Source organism: Cimex lectularius, unplaced genomic scaffold, assembly GCF_000648675.2.
Source record: "Cimex lectularius strain Harlan isolate CLEC.00 unplaced genomic scaffold, Clec_2.1 scaffold200, whole genome shotgun sequence".
NCBI classification, from domain to species: domain Eukaryota; kingdom Metazoa; phylum Arthropoda; class Insecta; order Hemiptera; family Cimicidae; genus Cimex; species Cimex lectularius.
Genome location: NW_019392893.1, coordinates 707,055 through 725,872, shown reverse-complemented (window position 1 = coordinate 725,872; position 18,818 = coordinate 707,055).

Sequence of the window (18,818 nt, the reverse complement as noted above, 5' to 3'; positions counted from 1 at the left end):
AACAGCTTCTATCAAGCAAGTTTGATATATCCCAGGACTAAATACTTAAACAGTTCCATAGTCTGAAATTGTCAAAGATTTTTTGCTACATGTTTAAATAGCACCAATGTAGTAAACTCCATCGGGCAAAAACCAGAGCTAAGAATAAAACTTTGGAACCTCGAAGCCTCAAAGGCCTTAAAGCCTAATGTAAAAACGTTTTATTGCAAGGTTGTTTAAAACTTGATTCCCCCTCATTATTATAATACTAGTGTTGTAAATAAGTAGCTATATCAATTATACATAAAAATTTTAAGAATGAAAAAAAACTCATTGTCCTTGGGTCACTGGTGCTTGGAAAATATTGTAAATAAACCTTTATTATTGATAGTTATCTTTTAAATAATCTTTTCTTTGATTTTTCTTAACAAAACATAGTTGCGTCTGAAGGTCATTACACAGGTATTGAAGCAAACTGGCGTTCGCGATGCAAGTTTATCATTCTGAACCAATAGCATATTAGCAAAGTCTGATGTCTGTCGGAAGTGTGTTACTTTTAAGGCAAGGGTATTATTAAGAGTTACTTTCGATGGAAGTGCCCATAAAGGAACCAAAAAGGAAAAAAACGTTAGACTGAGAAAGGAGATCCCAAAAAGGCTTTACCAGCACTCAATTCAATTTATACAATACACTTTTTAACAAATAATCTAGCAACTCTGCCTTTTATAAATCTTTATGTTGAACAATAAATTATTAAATAGTAATCTCAAATAACTCAGATAACTATTTGAAGATCTATGAGCTTCATTAACGCGTTAGTACAATTAGAGGATGACAATCTCAAAAAGTCGTCAGTATACTATTTTAATAAGCTAAACCTACCTCCACTTGAAATATTCATACAAGGAGAGGCTAGGAAAAGCTCATTTAGGCTCCAAAAACAATTAAATTGTCGGGCATACAACCATAATCAATAAAATCAGACACCCATTGTTAGAAATGGGGACTGACTACATGATCCCGGAAACAATCTTCACAACTTCCTATAAAGTCTCAACAGACTATAAAGGAGAGGAAGAACACAGGAAAGCATCAGATACAATGACATGGTATACGGATGGCTCCAAAACAAACGAAGGAACCGGATCAGGCGTTTTCTGTACAAGCCCAAAATATGAGCAATCAAACTCATTAGGGAAGTATACTTCGGTCTTTCAAGCAGAAATACATGCCATCAATGCTTGTGTCCTGGAAAATCTCAAAAGAGGTTACACTGACAAAAAAATCCTCATAAGATCAGACAGTCAAGCAGCTATTAAAGCACTGGCATGTAAAAGAATTACATCAAAACTAGTCAGTGAATGTATCCAAAATCTCCAAAACCTGGGAGAACACAACAACCTGATGATATCTTGGGTGCCAGGGCACAGGGGAATTCTGGGTAACGAAGAGGCGGACAAACTGGCCAGAAGAGGATCTGCAAGACCATACATAGGCCCCGAACCTATCCTTGGGATAACAAAAACAAACATAGATTCCTCCATCGCAGAATGGATCCAAACAAAACAAAGAGAGAAGTGGATAAACTCTAGCGGTGCTAGACATAGTAAACTTATGCTGAAACAACCCTCACCAAAATTGGCAAAAACACTGCTGCAATTGGAGAGGGCAAAACTCAGAGGAGTGGTGGGACTACTAACCGGTCACTGGTATCTGAGAAAACATCTACACAACATGGGTATATACAGCGATGACCCCATTTGCAGATTATGTAATGAGGAGGAGGAAACAGCCACTCATATCATCTTCGAATGCGAAGCAACAGCTCAATGGAGGTTTAACCTAGCGTACGAAAAAGACACAGGGAACCAAATTGCAGCAATAACAGTCAATGACTTGATGCTTCTGAGAAGAAGGATTGAGTCTATTGACTAAACTAGGGAACTGGGAAGGTACAATAAGCCGGAAGGCTGCAGTGCCCGGGGAGTGCAAACCCCGCTTCCTAGTATCCTTTTCTACCATACCATACCATACCATACTATTTTAATAGCAAATTTAACACGATACTAGTTGCGTGAGTGCCCTAAAAGTTTCGGTCCAATAATAGAAATTTATTGGCGGAATTAAGCGAGACCGTCCGCAGCAGGTAGCATAGGGGCAGGTCCGAGCCGAGAGTTCCCTACTCGGTTTTAATTGCTTAATTGATGTTAATCCTCATAACTGTAAGAGCAATGATTTATTAACGAGCACATATCCACCTATTAGGTTTATATCCGAGTCGCCAGTTTGATTTAAGGTCGGAAAGCGGCTACTGACTGTAAACTCTTCTGCTTTGTTTAGCCGTGTTTAACTGCCAGTTTTTTCCCCTCTTTCAACCTGGCCGGGGAGTAATTTCAGTAATAAAGTGTACAGCTACCGATTAATTATTTCTTTTTCTTTTATATCATAATTCCACCTTCTTTCCGTCGACTATTTATGGCCGGCGTGATTAAAAATTATAAAAAGCATTGGGTTTCCGGTGATCCTCCAACTGGTCGGGACTAGTTCGGGCCAGGTTCGATTACGACACTTTACGTTCTAATAAATGTCGTTCCTCTTATCTTTGTCACATTTGGCAACTTTCAAACCATCACGCTATATACAATAGAATATTTAAAGTTTTAGCAGAATTTTTACAAACAGAGTACTACCCCTTTTTTCAACCTGGAGCTAGGTCATTTCCGATCAATTTTGTCTGCCTATTTCCACTGCTTTGTTTGTCTATCGAACTATTTCTCTTCAGTAATGGTTTTGTGATACGATAATGGTAGTGCGTGTACGAAGGTTCGCAGATGTCGTATAAACCCTCAGGGAGCCGGTGTTTTTGTAAAAAAAAACGATTTTTTATTTTATTTCTTTATTTTTTATTGGTTTTTCAACTACGAAATTATTTGAACCCTTGGGGTGCCGGGTATCATCTGAAACAGTACCTCTACATCAGGCTACATGTCAACCGAGAAGGTAATGAAAATTTGTTGCCGGAAAAAAGCTGATTTGTATGTCGTGTTCGAATGCAGGGCCGCTGATTCGAACCCGGGACCTTTAAGCGACGTGTCAACGCTGTTGCGGCCACCCACGCTATTTTGCGTTAATATTAACGCAATATTATTAATATATTCTATTAATTATATGGACAAATAAACCAATCAAAATACATACATACAGTTATCATCCCGTTGACCTCAAGCAGAAATCTCACAATTCTTTTTTAAAAATTAGTCGTTATTTTTATTCTGGATTATACAGAGGTTAGATTTTTATTCCATTTTGTGTATACAAAAAATAAAAACCAACATTTTTAAGAAGTAAATAAAAAATAGTGAAAATATCTCTTTTTGTATGAATGTAGTTTAGGTTTCACATTAATTTAGTATATACTTGATACTTCTAGTCTTTTCGATTGGACTTTGAATTGTTTTTTTCTTCTTTTAATAGGCTCTATACTATTCCTGCCTATATTTGATTTAGTACTTAGTTAAATATTGACGGGGCAAAATTTTTGTTGTTTCTCGTTATTATGTGTTTTCCATTATAATTTCCGTGTTTTTTTCAAGACTCTTACCTATACTCATTGCTATAATGTTGTCGGATTATTGTTTGTGTTTCCTTGTTGTTTGAATTCGGTAGTAACCTCTGTAAGTAAGGTAAAAAAACAAACATGGATGATCCTCTTGGTACAATCACCACCCCTTTCCCCCTTTCTCTTTTCCCTATAGACGCTCGAATACAAAAATCGGACACACGTATTTATTCATTTTTTATAACAATTTGTTTTTTTACCTTTGTACTGTTACTAATCCTTTTAAACTTGTTAAATTACAAATTGAAAAAAATCAGTACATTTTCATCCTTTTTAGAGGCCGACTGACGAGTGAATTATTCGGTTAAATCGTGAGATGCGGTCTGGTATGATGTAGGTTTCAGAAAACCATTTTCTTTATCGTGCCAACGTTTCGATCTTTATTGAGATCATCTTCGGGGCCTTGGATTTATTAAAATTGTTTAAATTTAACAAATACAAGTAAGATGTGGAAAAAAGTGCATTTATACAATGCAAAAAATAGTTTTTATATTCAATATATTTATTTCTACTCACGAAGAAGACTTTGAGTTAATAGAAATACTTTGATTGAATACAAAAAATCTTTTTTGCATTTATAAATTCACGTTTTTTCCACATCCTATTTGTTAAATTTAACAGAAGAAGATCTCAATAAAGTTCGAAACGTTGGCACGATAAAGAAAATGTTTTTTCTGAAACCTACCACCAGACCGCTCGGTTTCCGAATAATCATCGACTAACGGTTACTGTTCACCACACATTTCTACACGAGAATAATAAAAAATTAATTTTCTTCGTTTCGAAATTTACGTTTTAAGTTGAGAAGATTTCGGCTGGCCAGATACACCGTCTTCGACAAGTTTCAAACTGCTTTTGTTGAAGTAAGGGATTCTGTTTCAGAAGACGGTATCCGTTCGCATATTTACTCGATAACTTGGAGAATTAAAGGCCTCCACGAAGCCAGGAGAAGGTAATTACGAGCAAAACAAGTAATAATTTATTAGTTAAATTCTAATCTATCACTAAATGATTTTCCGGCGTTTTGGTGAATTTTCTCTCAAATGTGAATATTTCTTTCTTAAATAATTTTTAATTAAACTCACGAATTTCTGATATCGTTTAATTTGGTTTACATTAAAATAAGTATGTTGTATTCAACATAACGATAAAAATACATATACACTGAGCGGCAAAAAAGGTGGCCACCATTTAGTTTTTATATATATTTTTTTAGTAAATAGTAAATACTTGCAATCTTTAAAATTTCTATTTTTTGTGGTTTACTGGATAGTTTTAAAGAAAAATATAAGATATAGCTAAATAAAATTAAACTGAGCATAACAATTTAAACAAAAATGAAGAAAATATTCATTTCAATACGGGGTATTTTCTCATCTTGCATTGATCACCGTTTGCATCCGTATTATGAGGTTTTAATTATAGTGCTGTGGAATATTTTCATGCTACTAGAACAGCGCCATTCTTGATTCGTGCAAATTCTCTCGCATCACTGGGCGACTTTTTACCCTCTTTGACTACTCTTACCAAAGCCTTTCGATAGGGTTTAAGTCGGGACTACTTGCTAGCCACTACAGACATTGAATTGAAGCCTGTACTAAGGAGTCACCAACATTCCTAGTTGTGTGAGGCCTTGCATTGTCATGCATAAAAATAAAATACTCGCCAATTAGTAGCACATAAGGAACAACTTGTTCTTATAACATATCCTCAAGGTCGTTCGCACAGCTGTTAGGGTAGAAAAGGATACTAGGAAGCGGGGTTTGCACTCCCCGGGCACTGCAGCCTTCTGGCTTATTGTACCTTGTAAGGGAATCGTCGATGAAGATCAAGTTTGTCCAACCTTCCCAAACCATAACACCACCACCTCCATCGCTTCCCGGGAATGAAAATATTGCGATGATCGCTTCACAGTTCTTCTCCAAGCCCTATCTCAGTTGTTAGAAGATCTGAAAACCTTGACGCATCCAAAATCGAGATTCTAGGCCAATTGATATGAGTTCTTGCGAAACGTAACCAAGATGTTCTTTGCTTTGGCAGAAGTTCTGGATCAGAGGGAGGCCTTTTCCCACCCAATCCATTTTTGAAAGTCTTCACCTTACAGTGCGTCAACTGACATATACATTCTAATTTGTTCAAGTTGTTGCTTGTCCTGAACGCCGGTAGGATGTCGATTAAGAAGTACATTCGGAAAAATTAAACGATCATCTCCCTGAGATGTGGCACGATGGCGACCGATGTTTTCTTGAGTAACCTCCAGTATTTTGGTAGCGATGGAAGACCCTTCGCACAGTTGTTCTAGGAATGCTAAGCACCCACATACGCTTGGCTTCTTTCATTTTCCTACACTGCTATGGTTCTAGCCGAATCTGTATGACTTAAAACCAAAACAAATTTGAAACTTAAAAATGGTACACCAAAAATCAAACCACCGGACGTTAGAAAGAACCAACAAAGAAGAGATTGACTATTCAAAAATTCATTTAAAAAATCTGATTAAGGTTTTTAGTTGAGATAAAAAAGTCAATGGCACGAGCGGGATTCGAACCCACAATCTTCGGCTAGATGCACCGCTGCTCTACCACTTGAGCTATCGTGACCTCGATCCACTCGGACACTAACTTCTCATCTCAACCCCACCTTTTTTTAATTTTCCCTCCTTTTTGCCATTTTTCAAATGTCGTGTAATCGGATTGGATTCTCGACGACAAATGAAATGGCCACGGAGGGCTTTAGTGAAGTATACTTCATTTTAAATCATTAAATTCATTAATTTCGTGGTCCGCTTAACCAATTAATATATTACAATTAATTAAGATTTTTAGTTGAGATAAAACTAAACGGCGTATCTAGCCGAAGATCGTGGGTTCGAATCCCGCTCGTGCCATTGACTTTTTTTATCTCAACTAAAAACCTTAATTAGAAGCAAATAAGGTTGTAAGATAATCAATAGAGGATTGTTTAAGAGATAATTAAAAATACTTAAGGGTAGCCAGGTTTTGTTTCTCAGTGGAGTTTGAAATGAGCAACATAGTACGAATGTCCGGTTTTGTATAATGGACCCAAGAACATGTTTTATAAAAAAAAATGCATAGAGTATATGAAAATTAAAAAAAAAAATTCATTTCAAACATACAATTATGGTAGAGTGAATTACGTGACATCAATTGTAAAAGTGCTTTGGCAACATAAAAATTTATGTACATAAGTGACCTATGACTTGAATCACTACAAACCAGAAAATAAATACATATAATGAAGAGTATGTTTCACCCTAACCTTGTTAGGTATTTTCCGATCATTAAATTAATTTTAACGTTACGGCGGGTTAATCATAGGTCGGGTTTTAAATGTTTAATAATACCTTCTTTTTTTTCCAAAATTAAAACCAAGAGAGGAGAAAACACCCATTGGTATCACTCCAATGTTACAATAATATTATTTTTTTAATTGATACGTGTGAAACCAAATTGATGATCTGATTATGTTTTGAGAATTTAGAATCGGAAGAGTTCTTTTCAATAGGAGTTTTTCTAAAATTTTACCCAAAGTAGGTAGTAGACTTATTGGCCTGTATGAAGTAGTACAATATGTTGGCTTTTTTGTCTTAGGGAACATTATAATATACGGGTGCTTCCAAACTATAGGGAAGTAGGTTGTACGAAGAACAGAATTAAATATGTATGTAATGAATATCATGGCCTTTTTGAGAAGGTGTTGGAGAATTTTTGGGGTAATAAGATCAAAACCTGTAGCTTTCTTGAATTTTACGTGTTACTTGGTTTGTAGAATGAACGTCAGAAGGTGATAAAGCTTTAGGAATATTTAAATTTACAAAAGACAATGGACATTAGTCCTGCCAGGTTGATTTTTTAAATCAAATAATTGTCCATATATCGTAAATAAAAACATAAGAGAATGACAGATATTATAATGATATATACTATATACAATTTTTAGTTGTACTTCATAAACGTTAAGTTATTTAATAAAAATAAATAAATTAACAATTAATTTATCTCTGTTTTTTTATTTTCTTAACAATTCTCTAACAACAAATAAATAAGCGAATAGGAGTGTTAACAAATAAATAATACGTAACAAGTGGTTTTACATTTTTTCAATCTACTAACAACATACGAATAATGACAGAAACATGAAATAGAATTAAAGCAATAACCAATCATAACATTAGATTTAAGATATAATGGGTGAGGGAAATTGATCTTGTTATTATTTATATTATTTATACACAGTTAAATTCTGCTGCGAGAAATTTCCTGTATTTTAATGCATTCACCGGATATTTAAACAGTGGGTTTCAATCCTTCCATTAAAAATGTTAATAGGTTTAAAATGTTGCTTCAAGCCCCTGCATCGCCCCTAAACTCCTCCAACACTCTATATTGAGCTAGGACGTGATAATGGTCTTCCGGCGTACCAAATTACACATAGAACATTTTATTTCTGCAGGTGATCGCATGAGGGTTTGCATTTTAGGCCATAGAGCTCCCTTCTCATTCGAAAAATGGTTCTAATAAAGAATTAACTATTTTAATTGTCATATATGTATGAGAACGTCAGATTAAGTTGTTTGTATAATCCATGTGAATTTGCTTGTGATGCTTTTATTAGTTGTTCCTGTTCGTGAGATGTTTTAACATAGCGTAAAACGTTTTGAATCACGCGGCGCTTTTCTTAAATAGATTCCGTACTGGTCAGAATTCGCGTAAACGCATACGCATAAGCGGGGAAAACTCTTACCCGATGCAACGCCATGCGACGCTAGCGATGCTACCCGACGTCTTGCCACGTTTTGGTAGGACGTGCACATCTATGCGAAGTCAAGCGCACGCCATGTACAGTCACACAACGTGTATCACAAATCAGTATCGCAATCGCAACGCCTCTTTTGTTCTTAATGCACTATTTTGAGCAAAACCATGTAATAAATTGTTTGTTAAACTTAATTGTTTTAAATAAAGTTATTCCGGTGTTGTGATAAATTTTCTTCCTAACCATCATAAATAAATATTTTTTTATAAAAACTTATAAATTTTTGATCTCGTTTAATTTGGTTTACATTAAAATAGGAATGTTGTAATTAATATAACGACAAAATTACATATATGTACTTAGTTTGAAATAAACTACAAAAAATATGAGTGTCCTGTGCTGAAGCTACTAGACGAAAATGGTGTAATTTTATAAGCAAAACCATGCAATAAATTGTTAGTAAATTTTATGAGTAAAACCGCGTAATAAATTGTTAGTTAAATTAATTATATCAACAAATGGTATTTCGGTGTTTTTATCAATTTTCTACCAAACCATTAAAATTAATGAATTTAAATAAAAACTAATGAATTTTTGATCTAGGTTAATTTGGTTTATATTAAAATAAGTATGTTGTAATTAATACAACGGCAATAATACATGTAGTTTGAATAAAAGTATGAGTGTCCAGTTCTTTTGTCTTCGACTGTACTCGATGCTACCGGACGAAAATCTGGGCAGTGGGGATCGCAGAGCGTAGAGTAGGGTAGCATAGCATAGCATCGGGCAGATGTGCACTGGGGTAATATAATCTTATGGAAAAATGGATTTCGGATTTGCTAATCGGGTAAGTGTGTTCCCGGCTAGAGGGTTCCCCAGATTTCCTTTCCAGTTCTTCCATTGTTGGTACCAATATATTTTTTTAGCAATGATTTTATTTGTAAGAAACTGCGTAAGTCTTTCTTCGGGGCCATTTAGAACATGCAACACATATTCGAGGTGGAGTCCTAAGAAAACTGAAATATCCAAGTGTTTCCTAAAGCCGTATATAATTCGGTCTATTACATGGTATAGCAAATAACTTTGTTAAACAAAAAAGTTGTTTATGTTCATCCCGTCTAGATGATAAGTTACTAGTTTTAGTTTTCAAAAATTTAAATATTTTAATATTATTTGACGAGGAAATCAGAGCGGTAAGATCACGGGTTTCGTTCCAACAGTTAAAACTACACAAATAACTACTTCGTTGCCTTTTCTCCAGGGGTGGAGGTCAAACAATTTTTTATAATAAACAAACAAAATCATTAGGTAATCTTCGGTTTACTTTTAGATTATTTACGAGGAAACATATCGGTTGATACGTGCCAGAGGGTTTACCGACTTTTGAAAGCTGGATCGGCAGACTTCTTGCAGACTGCCGCCACACTCGATGGGGAAGGGAAATAAATCCGCACAGGAGCCACGTCTGTTTTTGCGACCTGGCCAGACCTTGGGTTTATGGCCCGGTCCGGCTCCACAATCGGCCGATCTTTGTTTTGAAAGAATTTATGCCCGGCCATCACGTTTTAACAACAATAAAATTATAATCAGATACAACAAATTCCAATATTTAAATCCGGGTTAAACAGTTTTACGTTATTTTAACTTTTAAAGATTAGTTGGAGCCTTACTCTCTCAATGTTTTTACAACGGTATCGAATTAATTCTGCCCGTGAAAGTTGTATTTCATTCTTTTACGATCTTACAAAGATTATCTGAGTAAATAAATTATTCGTGGCGAGATATTATAAAACTATCCTAAACAAACAAACACTTTTCTTTTTTATCAGGCTTACATAACTTGAATAAAAGTTAGGACGTTAATATTCCGGTTTGCAAAAAGGTTGACGTTTATTCATGTTTGATTTATGACATGAACACTCTGGCTTGATATCGAGATGATTTATTGTTAACTAAGAATGATTTTGAAAAATATGCCCAATGATATAACATTTGGCTAACCCAAATTTTCGTTTTCAGTTCAAGGTTTTTTAAAAATTAATTAATTAAAAGCGAAGGGGAATTGGGAAAAAAAGAAATTTTGGATTTTAGTTTTATAAATTTTGTATTCACCTAATTCATAAATATTAAATTATTTATCGTTGTATGAAATTAAGAAATTAAAGGACTATTAATGAACAAAATTAATAAATACAACCTGAGACTGTGAGATGCGATCTGGTGTGATGTAGTTTTCAGAAAAACATTTTCTTTATCTTGCCAACGTTTCGATCTTTATTGAGATCACCTTCAGGGCCTGGGATTTACGAACATTGTTTAAATTTAACAAATACATATAGGATGTGGAAATTTTTTTTAAATTTATACAATGCAAAAAAAATATTTTTTATGTTCAATCAAAGTATTTCTACTCACTCAAAGTGTTTGTTTTCTGCGTAGTTGTGCCATTCTTAAATTTTATTTACGCAAGAATGGCTCAATTACTCAGGAAACAAACACTTTGAGTGAGTAAAAATACTTTGATTGAATATAAAAAATTTTTTTTTGCATTGTACTAATTCAAAAATTTTTTCCACATATATTTGTTAAATTTAAACCATGTTCGTAAATCTCAGGCCCTGAAGATGATCTCTATAAAGATCGAAACGTTGGCACGATAAAGAAAATGTTTTTCTGAAACCTGCATCACACCAGACCGCATCTCACGATTTCTGAATAATCTGAAACAAACGACCACTAATCACCACACGATAATAATAACAACATCATTTGTTGAACTGATTGACACTGATCACTTTATTGGTGTATATTTACCTCAAACTCGGCATCGCGACATCTTCAGTGAAGAACCGTTCCTTACTAATGATGGCGAAATGAGTGGAAGGGCAAACTATGAAAAGCATTCCAGTCCATTCAACATTGACATATCAAAAAACAAAACTAATAACTATATTATAACCAGCTTTATTGTGTTTTCCTTTTTCTCACAATTGTCGACTATAGGTTTGTTCTGTACCATTTTTAAACTTCAGCTTGTTTAGAGTAAAAAAAGTGGATTTTTTAATTTAGTTCAAAATAAGCTTTAATTTCGTTATTAAATTTATATTTGTATTGCCTATCTTTTGTATGAAGAACGAGTTTTGAATTGGGCTTAACAAAAGCAAAAAAATCTTTCCATATTTTATTAAAATCTGCAATTTTTATCTACAATATATAATTTGATGCATAGATATATTTACAACTATGTACATATTTACATTGAGGGGTAAATAATCAATATTATTCTTCCACTTCACTGCCCTCCTCAGAAAGGAGGTCGAGGGGGCATTTCCTCTTCAATCTGGGATTGTTGGGATGGGTTCCGCTGGACAAGGCTTAGGCTGGGAGATTTTGTTGTGGAAATTGGTAAATATTTGGGGAATTAATTTTGAGATAATTGGGATTTTAAGATCGTTGTGAAGGATAGAATTTAAGAATAATATGGAGCATTTATAATTGATCTGAGGCCTTTAGATTGAAAGGAGGCATTGGATTTGGATGATTGGATTTTGGTCCTAGTTGTCCTCCGTTAAGTCTATAGTCTAAGTATATTCCTATATATTTAACATTAATGGCATTCGGGTCTCTTTCTTGTTGATGTACAGTGGAGGGCGAGACTATTTTTTTTTTCAATGTAAATGTACACTGAGTACATTTTTCTTCATTCTGTTTTGTCCTGCACTATTTGCACCAGTTTTTGATAAGCTCAAAGTGTACTTGATATAGATAGGTTGGATAGGATTCGAGTTAGTGGTCACAATTGAGGTAGCGTCCGCGTAGGTGTGATGATGATATTGGGGTGTGCAGGTAGGCCAGCAGTATAGATGATATGAAGGATGGGACCAAGAACGCTCCCTTGAGAGACGCCAGCTTGTATCGGTATGATTGCCGAGTATAAGTTTCTTTAGGGTAGCGTCTGCCTTTGAGTTTTTGTAGTGTATGCTGATTCCACATTAAGCGATTAAGCGTGATTCTAGGTGGAACGCAAGTAAGGATTTGAGTAGGAACATTGTTGTAGTAAATTGTGAAAGAAGATTGGCTTCGGAGTGTAAATCAGACAAGGACTTGCTTTCATTTATCTTCATTTTTCATGTTCTACATCAATCGGCTACAGGTGATGTGTCCCTGCAGAACGGCGAAGCAACCGCAAGATCAGGGTTAGAGGATAGTACAACTGTCATCGTCAAAAGATGCAAGCAGTGTGAACATCTGCAGTATAAAGGATATAGAGGAGTGGTCCGAGCACACTGCCCTGCGGTACTCCCCCAGCCAGACCGCAGTATACATGACTAATCTGAACCTTGTCGGACCCGAAAGAACCACTCTGTTAGATATGAGCGGAGTTTTAAATAAAGGGTATTTGGAAAGACTCGCTTTAATTTGTACAGGAGATCCTTGTGCCCTACAAGGTCAAACACTTGTGACAAACCAAGAAAGACCCTTACGACAACGATCTTTGCCTTGTACTCTTTACTTTCTACAACGCGAAACACTTGGTAGACTGTAGAAAGATGGGGGCGAAAGTCAAACTGTTGACCGGGGGAAGGTTAGTGGAGTAGACAAAATAAATTAAAAAAATCTTTAAGCCCTGTTGTTATATGTGTGGCTTAAATTAAAGCATGCTTTATGAGTTGAATATAAATTTGAAATTTTCCGTTTAAAGGATCCCATATTTGCATCAATTCTATGCTCTCATTACTTCTACCCTGAAGACTTAATAAACGACGAGTGTCAATATGTAAAACATTGAATTATTAGTTTCCAGCTTTAAACGATTTAAACTGCGTAAATGTAAATAATTAAGTAAAATAATATCAATTTGACGAGACCCCGACCACCTAGTATAAACAACGTATTAAGGAAATTCATTAAAAAATACAGTAAATGCTAAACACATATTTCTTGAATTCTTAGCATACAATGTAATTTTAATTATTTATTATTGGTTTTGACCATATTAAGAATTGCAGCAATTTAAACGACAATTTCGCTTGAGAATTAGCAGTAGCAACAGATGATAAATGATTGATTAATCAACATTCTCTAACAGTGTTGTAATTGAAGTTGAGTAATGGATCTCCGGTGGATGTAATTGCATAATATAAATCTATTTCTCAGTTAACAAGGGTCCGCTGAAATCACGGTAATTTGTGTTATTTTTAGCAGTTTATCAAGTAATGTTTTGTTAATTAATTGAAAAGAGTGTACTTTCCCGGTCCACAAACTCTTGACGGTGTCGGTCGAGTAAAGGAATAAAGAAGTGTTTAGATTTTTTTCAAGCAAAATTAAGCATACAATTATCATTAAAGAACATAAATAACCCGATCTTACCTTGAGCTCGTTCAGAATAACCATTTTTTATACGAATCTCAAAATTAAGAGATATCTTTCAAATTTTTTTTTTACATTTGTACTTCCCAACCAACGTACCAAATCTACGGATCTGCCAAACTTTCAAATAGGAAAAGATCTCAATTTCCCTATTACAGCTGATCTCACGGTAAAATACTAAATCATGGAAATATTGTACAATTAATTATTAATCTCCATCTGACAAGAATTTAGTATAGAAATATTTTAAATGATTTATTCAGGTGGTTGCTTAGCAATCTATATTTTATCGTATAATTAAGATTAACGCCGTACTATAGCATAGAAATCAATCCTGATAGTTTTAAATAATTCCTGATATAATTTTTTAAAAATAATATTAACTATACCAATAGTAAGGCGAGTAGTAATGTGCTAAATCTGTGTACATAATGATGTATCTTTTTTTGGTCCATCAATGCGATTCGGCAACTCTTCTGTCAAATTTTATACGAACTTTTAACAAAGTAATCTACTTTCAATTAATTATTCTTTCTATATAAGGTCTTGGTTGAGATGAAAACGTTAGTGTCACGAGCGGGATTCGAACCCACGACCTTCTGCTTAATACGCCGCTGCTCTGACCAGTTGAGTTATCGTGACTTCGATCCACTCAGACACCAACTCCCCATTTCAACCTTCAACCTTTCGAATTTTCCCTCCTTTTTGCCATTTTTCAAATGTCGTGTAATCAGGATTCTATTCTCGGCAACTTATGAAGTGGCCACTTGTGTCCGAGTAGAGCAACGGCGTATTTAGCCGACGGTGTTGGGTTCGAATCCCACTCGTGACACTAACTTTTTCATTTCAACCAAGACCTTTCATAAAAAGAATAATTAATTAAAAGAAGTAAGTTGGTCGATCTGACCACTAAACATAATGAAAGTTATCTACTTTATAATCAGAGATTATATTGATTTTTCATATCCAATTTTATGTTGTTTCTAAAAAATGCATAAAATAAGGCCTGAAAAAGATCAGCCGCCAAGAAAGAAAAGTGCATCCAAGGTAATCACGATTATGTGCCATTGACCTAATGATATTTCATAAATTCACGGCTAAAATAATGCCGTTGTTTACTAATATTTGATCAACCTTGTTTGCCTAAGAAGGGTTTGAAAAATGACCATATTGCACAATCTTTTAAATTAGGCTGATGTTTTTAAGATTTTTCGATGTAAAGCGTTTTGCCATATTCAGTGATGGATAATTAATTATATTGAAAATAAATGTACCAAGATCACGTAAAATTTGTCAGATGAGTTTTAGTATTTTGGCCATTTGCAAAGACTAGCCACTGTAGTTAGTTAAACGCCGAAACGTGACCGATAGACTAACCAGCGAGAATAAAGGATGAATCGAATGTACCAAACTACACTTTTACACTTGCTTCCGAAAAAAACATTCTGCCAGTTTTATCAACAAGAACAATAAGCTGTCATTGAAACGTGACCTGGTGAAAAAGTGATAAGAAAAGAGATGAGGAGTTTGTGTCGTAGAGGATAGATGTCATGGTAGCTCGAGTGGTTAGAGCAACGGCTTATTTAGCCGAAGATCGTAGGTTCGAATCCTGCTCGTGACAATAGCTTTTTCATTCAAATATATATANTATATTTAAAATTAAACACATTATATATCCATCCTTGTCAATAGGTGTCTAGTCTTCATATTTCAATTTAGCAAGCATATGTCACCCAAAAAACATTATATCAGTGTCAAAATATATATATTTTTTTCTTGTTTCCTCACTGGAGGGCGGGGATAAAAAAAATGTACATAAAAAAAACCTAATATGGAAAAGTCCACGTCCTCGAGGGACAGGGGCTAACGCGCCCTCCAAGAGCAGGCACCCGCCCCCGACCGCTGGCCCCGCACCAAAGTCTACCAACGAATCAGACCTCTATTCCACACACTGTGATATAGTCGTATAGTGACCAATATACATCTTCTCTTTCTTCGGAAATCAGGGATTCTAGATTGAAGGGTCTACCAATGTCCTTCAAGGAGTAAATCCTTTCGAAAAACAATTTTCTTTCTTTTTCATATTCCGGACATTCCATTATGATATGATTGAGAACCTCGACAGTAGTCAAAATATTATCTTTAAAAATTCAAGCGTTCTTACGGCGATTGAAGAAAATTAAAAATGGCCGTCGTTTCGTAAGAATTTCTCATGATTATTCAATGTGTTATCCGAGTTCATGTACTCTTCCTAGTCATGCTGGTTTTATCTTTCAAGGTAAATTTCGACAAGCCGCCATTGTCGATATATCAATCGCTAGTTGACAAAATTCCGAAAAGAAACTAAAACATCAAAGATGATAATCGGAAACAATTAAAACATATCAAAAATTAATTGATATCTTTTTGCATTCCTGTTATTCAACACGCACAACAATCTTATTTGTCTAATGTTATTATGTTATATCTATCTAAAAAAAGAAAAAGTGATCTGTGGTAAGAGTGAATGCATTTATCAGCGTGAATGCGTTGTATGAGACAGTGGCGGAATGTTGACTACCCAATCGGCCCTCAATTAGGTTAGTTATGTAATATGTGCAGAGCGTGTTGGAGGAATACCAAGTACTCCACAACCCTCACCCCTAATTGGTACGAAAATAAGAAAATTTAAGAGTGAATGAGTTTGGATCTAGGAATTGCATGCGTTGCGCGGTACATTGATCTAGATGTTGACATCACACGGAGCCCAACCCGGGATGGGTTATTTCGAGGCCTGCCGGTAATTTATTGTAAATTATAAAAGCCGGATTTTTATATAGTTTTACATTACGCGAGAAGAAATAGGCTCAACTCTGCACATATGTGTACATGTATTTGAGCTTGTATGAATTTAAAAAAGACGATCGATGTAAGACAACCTCAATATGATTTCGTAATAGATCAATGAAGTTAAAATTGTACCCTATTCGCTCAATAAAAAGCCGAGACTATTTAACACGGGCCAAATTCGCATTATTAGATTTCTGTCCGAGTGTATTTTGTCGGGGCCGTGTTAAGCCCGACCAGTTTGTAATTTTCATTCGGTGCGTCAAAGGTAGCGGCTAATTAGAAATTCAAGTCTGCTAGTTTGTATTATCATTTTATCACTTTTTGCCCATGCTCTTTCTCAGGCGGACAATAATTGAATTGATGCACACACCGCGTATCGACTACGATTAATTAAACGTTGGGTTTTTTTTTAATAAGTACCTTTCGGAGTGGTTCAGCTGAAAAACGTACCGGTTCAACTCCTCTTTCGATTCCCATTCGGTTAATGTTGTAATTTTTAGGGCTGGGGGCGGCCGCTTTTGATAATTTGACCTCACGCTGAAGCAGGTAGAGCAATGTGGAGAAAAAGGTGTGATGAGAGTATAATTGTGTGTTTAGTTAGACACCTGTTGACCACTTCCTCTCCTAATTTTAAACTAGGTTAACACAGCATTTTCTACCTTTCATTTTTTATTAATAAATGTAAAGGTGCATTGACTTATTAATGATAGACTGAAGAATAAACTTGTTATTTACGGTTGTACCGTTATTCGACAGTGTTAATCACCTCGTACATGGACTAAAGTTGGAATACGAGTGAAATAAATTCTGCGTTTTACATAATTTTTATTAATATTGAACAATACCTTGTCGACCACCGTTATCTTCACTTTTAAATTCATAGCAATTGTCTGACTGCAATTGAGGCGATTAATTTAAAAAACGCCTCAATCTATTTAAAATTTCTTTTTTTCGGGAGACGTGAAAACCGTTTTAGAGCGATGCGTTAAAGTTTAGATTTTTCATAAATTTTTGTTGGGAAGAAGGAAAGTCTCCAAGCATTTAAGAGAAAGTTTTCAATTTTGTATTATTTCCAGTTTGCCAAAAATTAAAGTTTAAATTTTGGAATGAGCCGGTTTTGAAGCAATCTGTGTAGTTAACCAATAATTTTGGTAGAATAAGTTTTTTTTTTATTTGTACGAAATTTGTTCCTGCATCTAGAGATGCAACAAACAAATTATATATATTATTNCTCTCTCTCTCTCTCTCTCTCTCTCTCTCTCTCTCTCTCTCTCTCTCTCTCTCTCTTCTCTCTATTATATATGAACACACATACATATATAATATCAAAAAAGGCGTGAAGGCTGTAATAGGTAAGTCGCCCGATAACGACTAACTTAGTTGTTATTAAGTCCCTTGGCCACTGTCTATTCAGCCGGTGGTTCGACCAGGCAAAATGGCGAAACGCGTCTGACAGACCAAAGCCGGCGAGGTTAAAAGTTCATCACACCGCTGACCTCAATAAGAAATCTCAAAAAACACCACCCTAGATTTAAAAAAATGCTCTAATTTGGTCATCCAAATTTATTCAGCGAGTCTGGGTCAGACAAGGATGATCGGAAACCAATGAACGGATTTATGGCTTCATATAATCTGTTCATAATTTTTACCAGTGATTTTATGAAATGACACATCTTAATAAACCATTGTGATACAGATGTGGTATTACATCTTCAAACAACAAATCATTCTACTCTTCTTTACTGACGTCTGCTGGTTTTGCAGGCATTATTTTATCACTTTTTTGAGGCAAATCGTCCGACTTATTGTTTCATTCGAGGTTCTCTTGTTCCTAACAATCTAAAATTGGATATGAAAAATCACTATAAAACAAACGATTATAATGTTACAATTTTACTTGGATTTTATATGAAATTTGAAGAACCGAAAAATCCTAAAAAACATTGTGGATGGATGGATAAGGTAGAATCATCTTGGATCAATAAGGTAGAATATTGCACATCTCGATATCCATATTGACTTAGGCAAACAGCATATGCAGAAAAGCGTGATGTTTAAATGCTTTTCCATATGCTAAACCCTATAAAATATTTTTTTTAAATTTGTTGCCTTTACATATTTGTACACTATTACAAATGTATTCATAGTACCTTTATTTACACGGTCGCAGAACTAACACTAATGCCAGCGCTGTACCCAGAGGACACATCCCAAGGAGGTCCATCAGGGCGACTTGGCGGGTTCT